This window comes from Lactuca saligna, chromosome 7 (assembly GCF_052625555.1).
Source record: "Lactuca saligna cultivar CGN05327 chromosome 7, ASM5262555v1, whole genome shotgun sequence".
NCBI lineage: Eukaryota > Viridiplantae > Streptophyta > Magnoliopsida > Asterales > Asteraceae > Lactuca > Lactuca saligna.
The window spans coordinates 54,084,255-54,099,345 of NC_136423.1; the positions used below are offsets into that span (position 1 = coordinate 54,084,255).

Genomic DNA, 15,091 nt, shown 5'->3' on the forward strand with positions numbered 1-15,091 from the left:
CATTGCCAACAACGCTTGAGTGATTTTGAACTTTTCAATTCTTCGATCTTGTGGGTTTGGGAGGACAAGAGGAGGAGGTGGAGGAGGTGGAGGAAGTGAAACCAAGCTAGTCCACAAGGCAGGGATCGATCTTTCACCTTCATTGTGGAACAAACTTTCACTTTGAGTAGGAAAACCTTTTTCCATGGGATTTAGGAAGACCATAGTTGTCAGACCTTGACATCTACAAAACGGGAGAAAATTCAAGTTAGTTGATTGAATGATTCCTTAATAAAACACCCAAATGAGATATTAAGGCTAGGACCCAACACAATATTCTACGATTTGGAAGAGGGATGCAATAATCCAAATTGCAGAACATTTGAAGGTAAGTAAATGATGATTCACTAATTTTCCACCATCAAAAACGAAAAAGAGATTAAGTTTTAAATGTATTGAAAACTCCTAGATCCTTTGAGATTCATTGAACTTTTCAATGACATGTTTAAATCTCGATATGCCCCTCGATTTGTGTCTGGGATGCCGATGATCACAAAACATAGTGTGAATAACCATGGAAACTTACATGGTGCCCCTAATGTTACAGTCACCTATTTGATGTGCCAGTTAACCACACACGCTCCACCAAACTAAGACAAACATCGAGTCACCCTTCGCTACCTTTGCTTAGAGCCCATTTAGTGTGTCGGCTAACCACACATGCTCCACTAACGTCTTCGCAAGGGTAAAAAGTGTAATTTCATGAATTGCATCAACTTCACTTTTACCTAAAGTAACTAAGATTGGGAATTTTGTAAAACATTTAGTTACTTCATAATTCATTATACTTTTAATTGAAAGGGTTTGTCCTATCCTACCCGTTCGGCTAACGACCCTCCACCAATCAAGGAAGCGGTGGGTGAGAGTGGACACCCATTAAATGACCATTGTATAGGCCATAACCTTGTACCCACATTATAGATCGGCTTCGTGAATGAGGCCTACTAACGGTAAGACTAGCAGTTTAAGTTATACATATATAATATTAGACTTTTAATGTTATATATAGTATAAGGGTGTATTTCACTACAAGAAAAAGACCCTTTTACGACACGCAAACCACGACACTCATTGGTTTATGTTACGCAAAAGAGAGTGACATTAAAAAAGTGTCATCTCTTCAAAAAATTTAAGGATTTAGGTCACGTATTATTGCGTGCCCTTAAATTAGTGTCTCACGTAAAAAAAACTTAAAAACACGGAGGGCACTTTATGTTGGGTTTAATACAAACAATCCTATGTGTGCATGCAACCCTAGTATTGGATCTATGTTTTCACTATTAGTTATACAGCTTTATGAACACAAAAAGAAACCTGGCATGCTACTATAATTTTCGAAATTCATATATAAAGCTAGAATACATACCTTTTGTTGTTATATAGCAATAACAACTAGTTCCTTGAATTTCCTTAGCTCTTGAAAGCAAGTACCACAAGTGTAGTACCTCTAATGGAGTCACAAACACCATATGCAACTTGGATGAAGAGGAGAAGAAAAAGGAGGCACCAAAAACGGCTGGAAACCCTAGAGAATCAGTTGTCCACGTTTTTGGGGCTTAAGGGTCCCTTTTATACATGTAGGCTATTAGGGTTTACAACTAGGAAACCCTAATCTGACTGCTTAGGCCCTAAGCAGCCCATGGACTCCTTAAACATATCCCTTGGACGATTTCTAATGGGCTTCCCATAGAATTCGTTCAACCTATATATTATTAGGTGATCCATAGCCCAATTATAATTATCTTATAATTACAACTTCAGTCCCCTAAGTTTAATTAATCTCTTTTAACCAAAAAATTAATTCTTGACCAATATTAATTAAACAATATGATTTCTCCTTTAATATATTATTCTCATAATATATTAATAAATCATATTTAAACCTTTCTCTCCTTAAATCATCCTACATATTGCAATGGTGAAGGCAACCCAAAAGGACCATGCTCATAATCGGGTCAAGTACATACCAAAACAGTTATGGACTTAGACACTAATCCAACAGTCTCCCACTTGGATAAGTCTAATAACTATTTTTCCGTATGACTTCAGAACCTGATCAGCAATCGTAGCTTTCAAAAGCTGCTGTCAACTCTGATCTTATCAGATAGCGCGTCCTCTAGATAAGGGATTATATATTCCTCCATTCTCAAGATATCGTATAGACATAAGACATGAATTTCAATCATTCTCTCTATACTGTTTCCCGACTTCCGATTTATGACGACTGACAACAGACTACAATTGAACACATCAACTTAGTCCCGGCTTGGCCAAGCGCTTAGGTGTCATCACTAAATCATCGAGAGGCCCACATATATCACTTTTATCCCACTTTGGGTAAAAGGAATGGATAAACTTTGACTCAAATGCTCGCTTGCATTTACTGATCGAATCACACACAACAATAAGTTTTATAACACCAAGTTACTGGTGCGTTTACTTATTATCAATGTGCAACTGACCAACAAATAACAACTCACATGTCTCGGTTTCAAGAATATACAATATTATCGTCTCACTAATCACTCGTGATAAAACCATGAAGTGATCCAAGTGAGCGTGGGTTTAATCCAATACTCTAATCTTATCAAAGCACTCATGAACTCTGCAGCAAACTTGTGCCATGTCTAAACACTTCAGACAATCTACAGACACATTCATGATAGTCTTTCTTCATACCTACTCCTAACGTATAACCGACTGTGGATGTTTGAATAACCTAGTTATTCTGGAAGTCAAAACATGCAAATTGAAACATGACAACAATACTTAATCCTATATGGCCCCAAACTTGTGAGAGTAAATAAAACCCTTCTATTTATCCATCATATTGATTACTCATTATTCATCATTTAATGTTTCGGATAATCAACTCATTACTTGAATTATACCAACAATTGTCCCATGCTCTAAACATGCACACTTTGTTTCCTATGGTCCATGCTTTGTGAAATAGATCACCTGAAAACTTTTCCAATGATGCTCATTTCACAATTCCTTAATCCTAATTATTAGTGTAAGAACACAAGGTTCTTGCCACTACTAGAATATGCTAGATTCTAACATTTTATGCAACGATCCCTTTTGCAAAATCATAGCACAAAAGTCACCAAGACGTAGCTAATGAAATTACAAAGTACTTTCTTAGAAATTGTTACAAGACAATTCCATAGATGTGAAGTCTCACATTCAAAGTACATTCCTTTGAACATCCTTCTTGCATAAAAGTTTCTAATCTAGGCATAGACTCTCAATATCCAACTCCCAATATGGAAACATTTCCACATTTGCCATATGACAACTCATTGTTAATAGAATCTTATCTATTCATAATAATGTCGATATGGTCCATCCAATACCATACTTCCAACTACTTACAAGCGATCAATCCTCAGCGAACTTTGGATCGTCCTTTGATAGTTGTTAAATTCTTTCAGTCAAAACCAATTCTATTCCTTTTTCCCTCTTAATGCGCTAGACATTTGGAAAATTTTAGAATGGTAGAATACTATAGCATTTACAATCGATTCTATACCCGAAGCGTATGGGACACGATGCATAATGTCTTACATAAAGATATGATACTTTACCAATCTTTTGCCATAATATTTTATGTGTCATGTTCTCACAATTCGAACTATGAAGAGGGATGCCGTAATCATAATCGAATTTTAAGAACACACAATGTCTCCTTTGACTGAAAATATTAAAATTTCTTAATCTAAGCTTTAGATTTGGAAACGGAGTATAATATTCTCTCCCTTAATTATAGCAAAACAACTTTTCAACCCATGCAACTTTGCAAATGGAATCTTTGTTTTTCTATAATTAATATTGCTAACTTGCAATACTCGCCATAACAATCATACAAGCATAACACTTATGCTCCCACTATCATGATGATTATCATATAAGCATAACATTTATGCTCCCACTAGCTTTGACATGTATTCAGAAAACAAATGAACTTCTAGAAAACAATGCCTATTGAATTTCTGAAATTCATATTTCTAATACCAGATGCTTCGATAAGCCTTTATCTAAGCTTCTTAACCTTATACACCTTTGCCTTAGATAGCTTATATGTGTGTTTAAACAATTCATAACTTATGTTACTAAGTTCCAAATGTTGAAACTAATTGCCAAATCTCACAATTTGAACTATGGAAAGGGATGTCGTAACCATAATCGAATTTGAGAATACAATTTTCACAATCGCTATCTTCTTAAAATCTCTCTTAGTGAAAGCATTTCCTCACAGTCATTTTCATGAAGGATGGAATCTTATAACACTTAGATTTTATGGTGTATGAGTTCCTATCCATGTTAATTTGCCAAAACCAAGGTTCGCAACAAATCCGAACTCATATGGACTGAACTTTCTTAATCTTGATTTCTTGCCTTATGGTAGCACAGCTGCCCACCACGTCTTCCAAGTAGTTAAGCAGCTCACCCTTTCTTATCAATGTACTTTCATTGATCAAGGTCCTTGCTTTTTATGCATTCAAATGAGAATTCATAGAACTCACATGCATAATTAACTCGATTGGATTGGCACAGAATCAAAATAATGTCAACACGATAGGTTGTAAACCTCAACTCGTGCGCTAGTGATGATCGATAAGGTTTATTTGATTTGTTCTTGAAACTTTTTCAAAACATTAAAACTCCCACTGACCTCTTGACATATATGATTCTCTTTGTCAAGAAACATTTCTTGACAATCAAATATTCAAGAGTCAGTGCAGTTATTATCAAGACAAGAACACTTCACAAGTTGGTCCTAGTTGGTCTTTGTCTTATCCAAGACATCACAACTTACCAATCTCAAATGTACAAGAATAAGAAAACTTTTCCAAGTTCCATATTTGATGAGTGTTATAAACCTACTTAAAACTTTTCACTCAATGTCACAATCTTGACTTTAAGACTTAATATTGGAACGAAGTATGATTGACATATTGATTTAACCATTTCTACAATACTTGATTCCTCTTCTTAGACATGCAATTGCACTAAGACTCACTTTAAGGATCTATTGAGACATGGTTCTTAATCTTTAAGACTTATCATAAAACACAATAAAAGGTACTCTCCCTTCTTTCTAGAAGAGAGAAACTTTTATCTTTCTGCCTACTTGATTCTTCTTTATTCGTTCTACTATTCATTGAAACTCTTTCAATCAATCTCAGAATTACACTTAATCTTATAAGTATAATCACATTTACTAAACTTTAGTAAATCATGACGAATATCTTTGTCACTCTTGTGGTGGACTTGATCAACGCACAACCTAGTGTACTTGATCTCCTAGTCTTTCAACTGACACTTTGCCAAAGAATTAGTCTAAGTTTCCCAAATGTGAAAGTTTTTCATTCATCATACAATACACATTGCATGATTCCAAGTTTCTGTCAAATTGAAACTTGGGTGATGAGAAACTCTCCTTACTTGGTAAATTCTTGACACTTCCACAAATAATACAATTAAGAATCAAATCCATTATTGCTAATAATAGAAACATTCAAACATTAATTTTTCATACATGCCATTGCAAGGATAAATAAATAAGATAAAATCAAAATTCATTTTATTGCGGAAAAAACTTGTCCTTACAATGCAATTCAACTGAAAAACTATGTTAACCATCTATTCTAACTCCAAGTTGTAGCTCAAGAATCCATTCTTCAAGTAATGCGATCGAAATCCATTTCTTCATGATCAGATTCAGCTCAAAACATCAAAATGTAATCTTATCACATCATGTATTAAGAATCTAGAATAGGAACTTAAAAGAGTTAGTTAATGGATTTTACCTGAAGCAGAGCCATACGTCTTGACTCTCCCATCTCTTAGATCTCTCAGGTAATTAGGGCAGATTCGTCTCCAATGCTCCTTCTCTTGGCAATAAAAGCAAATAGACTCCTTTGGCACAACACATCGGACAATCACAGACTTAGTTCTTTTTGGACTTCCAATGTTGCCAGTGTCCATTGAAGTTTGGGAGTTTGATTCACTAGACAAATTTGCTTGACCAGCACGCCAGATCATTGCTGATTCAGCAGCTATAAGCAAATAGGTGAGATCAATTAGGGTCACGTCGTGGTCCATCATATAGTACTCTCTAACGAACTCACTATATGATTCAGGAAGTGACTGAAGAACCCAGTCAACAGCCAACTCACTTGAAATCTCGACACCCAACATGTTTAACCTATCAATGTATGACTTCATCTCTAAGACGTGCGCACACACAGGTTTCCCATCTTTGTGTTTACTTGCCAAAAGGGCTTGAGTGAGCTTGAACTTTTCAAGCCTTTGAACTTGTGGGTCAGGGAGAATAATTGGAGGAGGTGGAGGAAGTGAAGCATGACTCTCATTTCCTTGATCGTATCTTGGAACGTCATCTTCATTTGGAAAGCTTGTTCCAAAGGATTTGGGAAGACCATTGTAAGATTCAGACATCTACAAAACGGGAGAAAATTCAAGTTAAGTTGATTAGAATTCTTGATGCAACACCCAAATGAAACATCAAGCTAGGATCCAACACAATACTCTACAACCTAGAAGAGGGATGCCGTAATCTAGTTGCAGAATATTTGAAGGTAGGTAAATGACGATTTACCAATTTCCACCATGAAAAACGAAAAAGAAGTTTAAGTTTTAAATGAATTGAAACTCCTAGATCTTTTGAGATTCATTGAACTTTTCAATGGCATGTTTAATCTCGATTATGCCCTACTATTTGTGACTGGGATGCCGAGGATCACAAACAAGGTGTAAATAACCATACGAATCACGTGGTGCACCCAATGTTACTATCACCTAATTAATGTGTCGGTTAGCCACACACGCTCCATTGATCTATGACAAACATCGAGTCACCCTTCGCTACCAATGTCATCCCCAAATTAGTGTGCCGGTTAACCACACACGCTCCACTAACGTTTGACAAGGGTACGAAGTGTAATTCCATGGGTTAGCATACAATTTCACATTTTGCCTAAAGTAACTATGATTTGGGAATTTGAAAAAGCATTTAGTTACTTTGTACTTCATTATACTTATAATGGAAGGTTTCTGTCCTATCCTACCCGTTCGGCTAACGACCCTCCACTAGTCAAGAGTGCGGTGGGTAAGAGTGGATACCCATTCAATCGCCATTTTATAGACAATTTCCTTAAACACCCCTTATAGACTAGCTTCGTGAATGAGGCCTACTAACGGTAAGACTGACTTTTTAGTTATACATATATAATATTAAACTTTTAATGTTATATATAGTATAAGGGTGTATTTTACACTTTTAAAATACCAGGTGGTTTGAATTATACTTTTAATTAACCAAAATCATTATGGATTTATTAAATCTCTTTTAATTATACACTTAATTAATTTAATAAAACCATAAGGGTTTAATTTGAACTTTTCAAAATCAGGGTTTTGGATTTTAGACTTTCAAAATTAACTTTTAATCAACAATTTAAATTCAAAAACTTGAGGGCAAGTTTTGAAACTCTTCAAAACAATTAGGTTTTAACCTCACTTAAAATTTTCGAATTTAAGACATTTAAATTAAAATTTTAAATATTAAAATTCTTGATTTAATAATTACCATAAATTAAACAATTAATTTAAATTATTAAATCACAAGGGATTATCTAGATCATGAGGATAATTACCAATTATACATCTAAGATATCATAATCCCTTGAATCCCTCTCTAAATCTCGAAAATAAGGGATGGGATAATTCAAGATCTTTAATTGCCATATTTAACAATTAAAAGATAATTACAAGATATGGGATTATCCAAATCCCTAAAATTTAGGATCTAACCTTAGGGAAGGAGGTAATTTCGAAATCCAAGGGTTGGATAACCCTAGATTTCAAAATCTTGGAGGCTAAGGAAAGGATTTGGGAAACCCTAGCAAAAATCGCCATCTAGGGTTTTGCAACCCTAATTGTGAAAATTACCTAGCCTTTAGGGTTTATTAGCCATAAACCCTAATATGTCAAGTTCACAAATTTGATAAAAGCTAATTGAAAACAAAAACCAATGGCTCTGATACCACTGTTGGGTTTAATACAAACAATCCTATGTGTGCATGCAACCCTAGTATTGGATCTATGTTTTCACTATTAGTTATACAGCTTTATGAACACAAAAAGAAACCTGGCATGCTACTATAATTTTTGAAATTCATATATAAAGCTAGAATACATACCTTTTGTTGTTATATAGCAATAACAACTAGTTCCTTGAATTTCCTTAGCTCTTGAAAGCAAGTACCACAAGTGTAGTACCTCTAATGGAGTCACAAACACCATATGCAACTTGGATGAAGAGGAGAAGAAAAAGGAGGCACCAAAAACGGCTGGAAACCCTAGAGAATCAGTTGTCCACGTTTTTGGGGCTTAAGGGTCCCTTTTATACATGTAGGCTATTAGGGTTTACAACTAGGAAACCCTAATCTGACTGCTTAGGCCCTAAGCAGCCCATGGACTCCTTAAACATATCCCTTGGACGATTTCTAATGGGCTTCCCATAGAATTCGTTCAACCTATATATTATTAGGTGATCCATAGCCCAATTATAATTATCTTATAATTACAACTTCAGTCCCCTAAGTTTAATTAATCTCTTTTAACCAAAAAATTAATTCTTGACCAATATTAATTAAACAATATGATTTCTCCTTTAATATATTATTCTCATAATATATTAATAAATCATATTTAAACCTTTCTCTCCTTAAATCATCCTACATATTGCTATGGTGAAGGCAACCCAAAAGGACCATGCTCATAATCGGGTCAAGTACATACCAAAACAGTTATGGACTTAGACACTAATCCAACACTTTATATAAAGTGTGCGTCCTCTGTGAATGTCGCTTTATGTTTTTTACTCAAAACGCGCGTTGTTGAGGAAATCCTCCTAAAATTCTAAAATCCTTAAAATTTCTAAAATTTTAAGTACCCCGCTTTCCATTCTCTTCCGTATATCTCCCTTCATTCTCTCCCTCCCTTCTCTCTGCAAACCCTAAGCCATTCCATTTCCACCACCATTGAACCCTAAAAACTCTCCTTATATTGGGGATAAACCACCCCGATTAAAGGAAACATATCATATCGAGGGTTCCAATCGCAATATGCATACAAGAACTTTTTGGAGTCTAAAAGCCCTAATATCATGTTGAACTATGGATTATGTTCATTCGGAGCTTGATGCTACAAAAACAAAATGCGACCCAGCCTACCACAAAACCTAAATCTAGCAATAAAACTCTGGAGGAGAAAGGGATTGCTCTTCTTCCGATCAGATTTGGTTCAAGGGTTTACTTCATTCGATTAGCTCAAAAAAACCCTAGAAAAATCCAAAACATCATCAACAATAAACATACATCTTCTGCTAAAACTCACAAACGACCTTGCCTCTCCAATCAGGCAACCTTGTTCTCTATTGAAAACCTCGATATGTCTAAGTTATCATTATTTGACGAGGATGGTTCGCGATCGCCTTGAATCTTCGAGAGAATCCATTGGATGGATAAGAAGAGGCGAAGACATGGATCAACGTGTTCTTCTACATCACAAGTGAGTCACCTTTATGCTTATTTTTCCTGAAATTCTCAATTCTTGTGCTCTTTTCAATAGCAGGGGAAGCTTTGGGGGTTTTAGTTTATGTTCACTTCATTGGATGGATAAGAAGAGGCGATGCAGAGTTTGTGCGACTCAAGGTATTGAAGCTACAGGGGGTTAGAGCCAAGGGAATGGGTATGTTGGAGGGATAACTTCCTAGTTCTACAAAATGTAGTGGTTTATCATTGCTTAAAACTCAAGAGTATCCCTTTGGATGTAGGGAGGATTTTGACGCTGGAGGTGATTGAGATAATGGTGTGTAGCATCTCCACTAATCCCTCTGCATTAAAAATCAAAGAAGAGCAAGAGAGGGAGGGGAACTTCTTCTTGAATGTCCATCTAACCAACAATGTTTCAGGAAATCGCTAAATAAGCTAAGGAAATTTTGACATTCCCAGGTTAGTATCTTTTTTTAATACGTACCTGAAAACTGTTTAAAGCTTATTGGCTAGACCATTCGTATTCACCCAATCACTCATTTACAAATGAATTTGGTTTTATATTATTTTCTATCATGAATTATGTTTACTTATCTACAGGGTGAAGATAACTCGATTGGGTTCGGCTTCCAAATGACTAATCCTGCTTGTGATATATTATGTGGACGATATATACGAACCTTATTATTGCTTATCCTAAACAAACATCTTCTTGATTAATGCAAACTATTTGCAAACTGTTTAATGTTGTTTTTCTAGTAGTGGGAATTCAATTTTTATGTAGATTTTGGTTGTGCATGCCAACTGTTTGTTGAATTGCCACCCTGATTCATTTATGTTATCTTCCTGGTTAGTGCCTCTTCTCGAAGCTTATTATTGCTTGTCCTAAACAAACATCTTCCAGTTTTACAACTATCTTTTATATCATTATGTAGTTGATCCGGTCCTGATATTGTTTATGGTTTCATCTCCAATGAATGATAAATGCTTGGTGTTGTTCAAGGCTGGAAGTGCCCACCACAAATGGTTGACTTCATCTCAAGTTTAGGGTGGAGTGAAAACAACGAATCTTTTGGTAAAGTTGATTATGGTAAAGTTGATTTCACAAGCTCCAAATATACTATACTTTCTTATATGCTTCCGATCAAGTTTAAACTTATGGATGCAAGTTTTTTTTTTTTCATATTACATATTTATGGAGGATATATTGGATAGCCATGTAATCTCAGTTCTATCACAGGTAAATTAAATGGAAGATTGGCATGTTTATTTTTCCTTTTATATAATTCTCGATATTTCTTGGATTTTTGACATTCAATTTATAACATAGTTGTATATTTGTACTGAATTGAAAGTTGTTTTCATTTACAGATTGTTTAGACCTGCCCTAAAGATTTTTTTGAAACAAAAGATTTTGCATATCAGGCAACTAAACTTTGTTTGTCCTTCATTTTCAAGTTCATACAAAGATAAACTCAAAACCAGGATCTTTTGTTGCTTTACCTATTTTCATATTTAAATTATAATTGAATTTATCAATTTTTTTGATTAAATTGCTTTGTGTCAGTGCTGATATAACTTCATCCAATCACTCAAACTAGGAGGATAAAATATCGTTGTCTCTTACTTCAGCAATCAATCTTACTTCAGGATGAGGCCACAGGTTCAGATACAGAGAAGAATATATATGCACTAAAAGGCAAAGAATTACTTAATTGCCTCCATGAAGTTGGAACACCTCCTCAGGTATTTGTTGTGATGGAATTGTTTTTAATCTATTATTCAAAACTTGTTGAGATTTTAAATAACTTATAACACCGGTTATCAACTGATAGAGAACGTGTCAAATATTAACAAAGGGCAAACATGGAGGGACCTAGTTGTAATTTTTATTACTTTATGTTTTACACCTCACTCCAGAATCATCTTTTATAAGGTTAAATAGCATGAGTCATAGCAGTAGTGGGATTCATTTTCAGTGTTTTGCATTGGTATTTTGAGTCTTCGGCATTAGCTTGGGCAGGAGGTCATCTCTTTGAGATCCTCTCTAATTTAGGTCAGGAAGAACAATCATTTGATTAACATCTCTGAATTGTTATTCTCTTATTTCCACGTGAAGTTCATAGTAATCAAGCATTCAATTTCTGTTCTTCATTATTGTGTTATCGATTCTTATCAATTGGTTCCATTGCCTTTCAACCCTCTTCTTCCTGCGTAAATCATGGAGCAGCCAACTGAATCTAAAATGGAAACCTATCTCCAAACCAGATTGGATATTCACGATGTGAAAATTGAAGCTCTAGCTAAACAGATGAATAGTCTCGCTCAATCTATTCACGCCATGGAGGATCTCATCAACGAGCTTCCTAAATTTATTGAGAAGAGGATTCTCGAATTTCAGAAGCCAGGAGGGAAACCATACTTACCTAACCCCGAAGTAGAAACACCGCTTTTCAAAGGACCCAACAATATCACTGGCGTTTTCAACGAAGCACCTATCTCCACTGCCGACCCTAGAGATTGGATCAATAGGGTCGAACTCTTCCAGGAAGGAAACATGGAGGATTACATTGAGAAATTCAAAGCTTTATCGGCCCTAATTCCAAATCAATCCGAGGAACAAGCGCTTGATATGTTTTTACATGGCCTTCAGCCAGACATCAATCGCTGGCTGCATTTCCTTTGTCCGGAGACATGCGACAGAGCTATGGAGACACTCAAAAGTTTGTTTATTGTTTTCATTTATTTATATCTCATTTGCTTTATTTTAATTTTTTAATGAGATAGTTATTAAAAAAATGAGTTGGTTACTATTGTGATTACTAATTAGAGACATTTTTAAAAGCTAAAATACATTTGTCTGAGGTGGGATTTTTTTCAAAAATAAAAGTAAAATAAAATTGTAACTACACTTGTTAGAGAGGATGGAAGTCTGTATGTATGTATGATCTTATTAGAATAGTATTAAGTATAGTTGATAATTGTGTATGTTATGGTTTGATTGGTAGGCATTATATGTGATGAACCCTAACAGGTTTAGGGCTTGTGAGCTTCTTATTTGTTTCCATTTATTTGAAGGATAAACGAGATAGATTTCGAGGAAATCCGAACAGATGTCTTGAAAAACCAACAATTCAGCCCTAAATATAAAGGTTTGATACTGATTTTGTATCAAATTCTTTGCAATATTTAGTTGACAACTTTTAACTGCTCTTGTTTTATGCAGCAATAAATCCCATTCATCAAGTTCCAGCTATAGTTGATGGACGCTTCAAGCTGTTTAAGAGGTTCTTTCTATTTCTTAATTCTTATCTAAAATCCTTACTCCGTATGCTTTTAACATTATATGGATTCATAAATGTTCTAAATAAAATATATTAAACGTTGTTATTTTGGAGTAACAGCAGATGAAGTTCATAAAAAATACTATTAAAGGCTAAAGAATTTACAAGTATGTATTATTTGTAAATGATTTTTCTCTTTTATTAGTGGGTTATTCCTTGTGTTGTATATATATATATATATATATATATATATATATATATATATATATATATATATATATGTATGTATGTATGTATATTTGAATGCATTGCAGATGGTTTAGATGTTAGATATTCTAGCATGATACTTATCAATTAAGGGGTTCAAGTATCAGAGACTTGATGGAAGTACAAAGGCTGAGGTGGGGCATCAAGCTATAGAGCATTTTAATGCATCTGGAAGTGATAATTTTTGTGATTTGATGATGCAAATAGCTATTTTTTGAAGCAGCAATGGTACTATGAAGGAGCACCGGTACCTGAGGTTCAATCGCCAGGTAGACTTGGGCCAGAACTACCAGGTGGATGTAGGTGGGAGTATATTCCTTCAGCAGATTCTGGACAAAGCGGCATCATCAACAAAGGATGGGGTGGTCTTGGTATCTGTAAGTAATAAGTACATATATATATATATATATATATATATATATATATATATATATATATATATATATATATATATATATGCTTCGTTTATTTTATCTTTTATATCACAACTTTATTTTTCCCATTTTACCCTTTTGTTGCTTATGGAAGAAATCAAAACTGATGTAGATAAACTTTTTGTCTCTTCAGTAACAGAGCCAAAGGATTTTGTATACTCGTTGGACAACATCCCTCATGACTGGCTTTTCTTGCAATGTGCATCTGTGGTGAGTCATTGCTGCTGCTTTATTTTTCGCCCATAGTAGCAACTTAGTTACATTTTTGTTACACATAATAGCAATGTAGTTACATTTTTTATTTTGTAATTGTAGGTACACCACGGGGGTGCTGGAACTACAGCTGCTGGACTAAAAGCTGCGGTAATTTTCCTTAACAACTTGTTATTTTATTTTTACCAATAATAGCAATCTGATATTATATGTTGACTTTTTATCTGATATTATATGTTGACGTTCGGTGCCCAACTACAATTGTACCTTTCTTTAGTGACCAACCATTTTGGGGAGAACGAGTTCATAGCAGAGGCATAGGGCCGCCACCCATAGCAGTCGATCAGTTTAACCTCACCAAGTTGGTTGATGCAATTAAATTCATGCTAGATCCCAAGGTAACCAACTCCCCTATTGTTTATTTGCTAAATGCAAGAAACAACAAATTTTTTTTCTATTATAGCATTGTACCTTGAACACTCCACCCAGTTATATTTATAGCAATGAAGATTACTTTGTAATATTTGGAATACATTGTTGTAACTATGTAAAATCTTGAAAGTTGAAAACCAATCTGGACAGAGGAGTACAAAACTTAAAACCTCTTTATATATACATCTATACCTATATAAATTTTCAGGTGCAACGGTTATCCGAGATGTTGAAAACCAATCTGGACAGAGGAGTACAAAGACATGAAGATGAATTTAGAAACAGGGGAAATGCCTTTGGATCTAACACTTATCCTGTGAAAAAAGGAAGAAGCTTCTTTGTATGCTATATCTCTACAACAACTATTTCTTCTTCGCTTTTATTTACAACTGCAGCTAACCACGGGTATTTTAATGAGTAACAAGTGATTCTAGACAGTCCCTACAGTTTCATAATCTAAATGAGGAAAAGAGAAATATACAGATAGATGTTTGTGTGTTATTTTAATGAGTAAGATATTATTTTTATTATTATTCTACCTTTAGTTGTGTCTTCTTAACATATGCAAATTAAAGAAATTATTGATCCACAGTAAGTCCATGGGTTGATTGTTATGCTTATAATGTGTTTTTGAATTGTCCTGTAGGTAGTATCTCAGCTTCTCATTAATTTGGTGTCTTATTTTGGCAGGTTGATCCTGCTACATGACCAATAATGATCTCTAGGGTCTGCTAGAAGGATTGGAGATTGCAGTTAACCTATATGGCCAATAATGAACTAGTTCAACTATTATTTCTTGATGACGTTCATCTCTTTCACAATTGATGTAATACATTTG

The 15,091-nt window shown here is 34.7% G+C and overlaps 1 long non-coding RNA gene across 1 annotated transcript; it reads left to right on the forward strand.

Moving 5' to 3' along the window:
• The first annotated feature begins 13,503 nt into the window (after positions 1-13,503).
• On the forward strand, positions 13,504-13,971 carry LOC145004573 (uncharacterized). Its single transcript, XR_013662406.1, has 3 exons — positions 13,504-13,551; positions 13,742-13,818; positions 13,924-13,971. It is a non-coding gene; the product is annotated as an uncharacterized LOC145004573 (long non-coding RNA).
• The last annotated feature ends 1,120 nt before the right edge of the window (positions 13,972-15,091 follow it).